At 38.3% G+C, this 6,000-nt stretch overlaps 1 protein-coding gene across 1 annotated transcript in view; it reads right to left on the reverse strand.

Moving 5' to 3' along the window:
- The window catches only part of ATOH8 (atonal bHLH transcription factor 8), a 249,058-nt gene that overhangs the window by 24,635 nt on the left and 218,423 nt on the right, over positions 1–6,000 (reverse strand). The gene's annotated exons all lie outside the window — the stretch shown is intronic.

Below are 6,000 nucleotides of genomic sequence, written 5' to 3' on the forward strand. Positions count from 1 at the left end.
TGGTGACCCCGACGTGATAGCTGGAAAGCTATACGTTTCCCGCATCCTATACTCATCGTCGCGGACGTCGACTGGGCCCTCATCTTCTTCGCTGGACGAAGATAGATTCTTTTCGTGAGTATGGGGGAGATCTCTCGAAGGCTCAGAAAGAGCACATCAGGGAATTGAGAGGGATCATTGGGAATAGTTTTGGGTTTGGAATTGGCAGTAGGGGTTGTGCTGTAGGAAAGAAAGAAATTGAGGATTTACTACAGTATGTTTGGAAAAATATTAAGTCATATCCGGAGGGAGGTAGTATTAAAGTAGAGTCCTGGAAAAAGATAGGGAAATTTTTGCACGAGGAACCTCGTGCCCCTTCTTCAATTTTGTTAACCTGGAGGGTGATAATGGATGCATTAGCTACTTATGAACAACCGCTCCTAGCACCCCCGAAGAAGGTTTGCCGCTTTACCATGCGGTACGTTTGTTGCCGCCGACGGCACCTCCAGATAAATCTGGGGAACTGTCCGGCGCTAGAAATACTTTGTCAGAAGATAAGAGTTTACCTTTAAGGGTTCAGGTGGATGCAGTTACTGCAGCTATTCAAGAAGCAAAGAATAGAGGGGAATTATCAGGAGATGATTTGGTGGAGTTTGGAGTAGAAGTTCAACTTAATCCAGTGGAAATTGTCATGGATGCTGCATTAAATCCTGCAGCGGGAGTGGAAGCCTTTACAGCTCAGAATTTTGAGGGAAGTTAAGCAAGCAGCAAAAGAATATGGTGTTAGAACACCATATACTCAGGCATTGTTAGAAGCAGTTGGTTATGGAAATAAAATGATTCCGGCTGACTGGAAAGCTCTGTTGAATATGATTTTAACTCCAGCTCAATATTTGGTGTTAGATCAGAAATGGAGACAGCTGGCAGTCCAGAGGGGAACAGCAAATGTTACCCCAGATCAGCTTTACGGAGCTGGTAATTTTACAACAGTGGAACAACAGAGAGATGGTATGCCTGAGGAAGGGTTCATTCTTCTCCCACAAATAATTTTTCAAGCCATAGGGTCTCTCCCTGACGGCGAAGGTGGTGAGAAGACCTTTACTAACATCAAACAAGGGAACAATGAACCCTATGAAAATTTCATTAGCAGACTGAAATTGGCTATAGAAAGACAAATTGATAATCAATTCGCCCAGAAAGAGTTGCTTTTAAGTTAGCAGTAGAACAAGCTAACACAGATTGCAAAAAGATTTTAAATCCACTTGTAGCAAGTGGAGAGAGAGAAATCGCAGATTTGATTAATGCATGTAGAAAGGTAGGAAGTCAGTCTTTTAACATGGAAACTTTAGCTCTGGCTTTACAAACAGGACATGCTCAAAAGGGGAATTGTTTCAATTGTGGGAAGCCTGGACATTTTAAAGCGCAATGTCGGGCTCCTGGAGGGGTCAAAGTCAGCAGAATAAGAGATCAATGGGACAGGGTGTTCGCAAATCAGTATGCCCAAAATGTAAGAAAGGATACCATTGGGCATATCAGATGCTCCTACAGTTTTTACTGATGGAGGGAAAGTTTTTGGTGCTTGTGTTTGGAAAGATAAATCTGAATTTGGCATACAAAAGTGACTTCAGAAAGCAGATCTGCCCAGCAGGCAGAACTTGCTGCTGTAGTTTTGGCTTTTCAAAATTTTCAGACAATCAGGATTTTAATTTAATAGTGGATTCATTGTATGTGTATAATTTGTTACCCTTTGTAGCAGGTTCTTATTTGTCTCCTGGAATATCACCTGATATTTTAAGATTGCTTTTGCTGTTACAAGGATGTTTGGAGCAGCGTGTGAATGTGTGTTTTGTTGCTCACATGCTACGCTCAAGACCATGTTGATTAAATTAAATAAAAAGGAGGGAAGCTCCTGGGGCTTCCGGCGATTCAAGATCAATTAAATCTAGCTTTGTATACTTTAAATTTTTAAATTTGTCTGGTAACCCCCTGCGAGCGGCCAGCAGGCATTTTTCTTCTCCTTCTACAGATGCGGTAAGACCTCGGGTGTTGGTGCGGTTCCTTCCAGATCCGGCATGGGTTCCTGCTGAGCTGATAAAATGGGGACGTGGTTATGCAGCAGTTGAACATCTTGGTCAAATTCGTTGGGTTCCTGGTCGGTGCGTTCGGCCTGATCATTCGCAGGCACCTGTGAAGGAAGTTTTGAACAGCAGGATGGCGCATCTGTGGTTCCTGATCCTGTTGATTCTGCCTAATCTGTCCTGGGCTGCTCGGGTGCGGAGAGAGCAGCGACAGCATGTTCAGCGTGCCGGAGATTTGGGCGATGATTTGTGGACCGATAATAATTACATTAAAGATTTGCGCACAACTGCCAAAAACTTGAACATCACCAATTGTTGGTTGTGTATGCACCTTCCTGGGAGAGTGGGAGAAGGACTGACTCTACATGGAGTTCCATTTAATCGGTCTACTTTGCAGACCGGAAAGCATAACATTTCATATGCCATGAACTTCACGGTCAAGGTGAAGACTGCACTGCAGTCTCCAGCACATTTATGTTTCCAAAACATTACAAACTCACAATTCTTGGGGAATCATAGTGTCTGCAATTACACTATTAAGTGGACAAATGGTTCAGAGAACAACATAACTTGGGTAAATGGGAAAATGAGTCTGACGATTTGGCCAGTATCAATATCTAGACATGAAACAGCTGATGCAAGCGGCAAGTCAACAAGGTTATGTACAGCTGGAAGGGTTTTGGTTTTATGTGGACTGTGGGCATATCAACAAATCCCTGCAAATTGGTCAGGGACATGTACTTTGGGGTTTGTCATTCCGGTTATCTATAAGTTAGATACATTACCTCCTGAGGTTCGGATCCAAATCGCCGGAATTGGATTCGGTCTAACCATGGGAGGTAATCTATGGACACAAATTTCTCGAGGTCTTATCCCACCTTTGGGAATTGCTATGAACTATAGAGATATTCATATTTTAAATAATTTTACTGTTGCTATGTTTAATGATACTATAAAGAATATTAAGATGATTAATGTAGAAATGTCTGAAATTCGTACAGTTACTTTGCAAAATCGATATGCTTTAGATATTATGTTAGCTGCTCAAGGAGGAGTTTGTGCTTTAATTCATTCACATTGTTGTGTTTTTATACATAATTATGAGCCAAACATTACAAAAACTGTTCAGGACATGGAAGATCGTATTGCTCAGCATCAATCTGGAGCTGATGGGTTTAATGCATCATTCTGGGACAGTCTGTGGTCCTGGCTTCCTGATGGATCATGGTTTCGCTCCTTATTGCAAGGGGTTGTTATTATTATTGCTATATGTATCTTATTATGTTGTTTTATTCAATGTATTCCTAATCTATTACAAATGTGTACCTCAGTCTTCCGGCGTGAGGGATCAGGTCATGAGGGAACTGTGTACTATGCCACTAAAACACCCCCTATCTTTGAATAAATAAAAAAGGAGGGAATGTGGTAATATAACCTATTGATCATTTTATCATTTTCTGTAAGGCCTTTGTATAACTAGCAGTAAGTCTAGGAAGATGTGGGCATTCTTGGTGGGGGGTAGGAGTATCTTTGCTCAGAGTGCCTCATTCTGTTTTGATTCTGCCAGTTTAGAAGGAATAGGAAAATGGGTGAAAGTTCAAGGTACAAGATACACAGTTGTGCTCTCTCATGGGACTTTCCAAACTTTCCCATGAGACTTTCCGTGGCTGTATGATCTCACCCTAGCAAGGTAACATCTGGGACTTTCCAAGATTGTGTGTTCTCATGCTGGTGAAGTAATCTCCTGTTGAGGTCATTGTTTTCTGAATATGCATACTGTATATTTTGCTTGTGTTTTTTCTCAATAAATACTGCTACCTGAGTTCTCTCAGGGTTGGCATTTTTCTCAGAGACAGTTCCCTGTGTCTCATTTCAATGTCAAACCACCATAAATGGCATATATCATCGGCGAATTCCTGGAGTTTATATTCCTCTTTTTTAATTTGTAGTCCTCTAATCTCTTTGTTTTTGCCTAATTTGTACTAAGAGTCTTTTGCCAATATATACAATAGAGGAGCTAGGGGGCAGCCTTGCCTTACTCCCCTTATTTATCTTTATGGTATCTGTATTTTCCCCATTTATTAATATTTTTGCGGTTTGCATGTTATAAATTGTCTTAATAAATCCTATAAAATTTTCACCAAATTTCATGCCTATCAGTTGTCAAATGCCTTCTGGGCGTCTAAAAATATCAATGCCATTGTCTTGGTTGAGTATACTTCATAATATTCTAATATAGCCATAATGGTTCTTGTATTTGTTTTTATTTGCCTATGGGGGAGGAAGCCATTCTGATCAGTGTGGATAATTCTACTTAATACTCTCTTTAATCTTTTCGCCAATATTATAGCCATTATTTTGTAATCTACATTTAAAAGTGATATTGGTCAATAGTTTTGAATTTTTGGGGGTCTGATTGTTCTTTATAAATAAAGGTAATATATGCTTCCAACCATGATTTAGGCATGTTAGCATTCTCCAGGGCTTCATTGTACAAGTCCACCAATATCTCTATTATTTCTTGAATTTTTATAGAATTCAAGGAATTCCATCTGGGCCAGGGGTCTTATTTGCTTTTTGTGTTCCAATTGCCTTCCTAATTTCTTCTATAGATATTTTATTATTCAAATTTTGTTTCTCTTCATCAGTAATTTCAGGCAAGTTCTTTTCATTCAAATATTTATCAATAGATTCTTCTGGTATTTCTTCCTGTTTATACAATTTCACAAAAACTCCTTAGCAATTTCTTTCTTTTCTTGGGTCTGCGTGCATAATTTCCCTTCCTGATCTTGGAGAGCTACGATCGTTGTCTTTTCTTGTTCTTTTTTAATTTTATGGGCTAACCACCTCCCGGCTTATTTGCATTTTCAAAATAATTTTGTTTTGCTAATTTAATTTTTCGGGCCAAATCTTCCTGTACATTTAGATTTATCTTATGTTTTACCAGATCTATTTCTTTCTTAATGTTTGAATTGTTTGGGTCCTTTTGTCTACTTGTTTCCAAATCTTTCAGTTTCTCCCTCCATATGTTTTGTTGCTGTCTTTTTCTTTATTCTTTTTAATACTGTAAGCAATAGTTAGACCTCTCACATAGGCTTTGGCCATATCCCAAAGATTCTGTAGAGAGGTATGTTCTCTTTGTTTATTTCAAAAATACGTTCAAATATTTCTTTATCATTTCAATATATTCTTTATCTCTTAATATGGTATTGTTAAATGTCCATCTTCCAATTTTTCTCTTTCCTTTCCATTTAATTTGAATGGGATTATGGTCAGACCATAGATTTGGCAAAATCTCAATCCTTTCAATATTCTCCATTAACCCAGGGTCCATCCATATCTAATCTATTCTGGACCAAGAGTGGTCAGGGTTCAAAAAAAAGGTATATTGTTCTTTATTTGGATTTAATTCTCTCCACGCATCTTTCAAGTTAAGTTCTCTTACCATATTATTAAAAGACGAAGGAGTATTCTCCTTTCCCTTTTTTTTTTTTTTTGGAAGTTCTATAATCTTTATCTTTGTCTGGGACTGCATTATAGTCCCCTACAATGCATACATTAGCATACTCAAATTCTATTATCTTATGGTGAAGCCCATTATAAAAGTCTTTTTGGTTTGTATTCGGGGCATCTATTGTGATTAATAACATCTTTTTCTGATTTACATTTATTTCTATAAAGAGCATTCTCCTTCTTGATCTTTGTATATTTGTTAATGTTGCAACCAATCCTTTACATATACTACAATACCCCATTTTTTGTTTGCAAGTGCGAGTACATTTTACCCAAATTTATATTCTTTAAGAGGTATGCTTGATTGTCTGGAATATGCACTTCTTGGGTACAAGTTATGTCAGAATTTTGTTTTTGAGTTTCTCAAATATCTGTTTTCTTTTTGATGATGAATTTAAACCATTGATATTGACTGAAAATAAAGTGATTT

This window comes from Notechis scutatus, chromosome 5 (assembly GCF_049901735.1).
Source record: "Notechis scutatus isolate UNSWTSFEM ecotype Mainland chromosome 5, rNotScu1.2, whole genome shotgun sequence".
NCBI lineage: Eukaryota > Metazoa > Chordata > Lepidosauria > Squamata > Elapidae > Notechis > Notechis scutatus.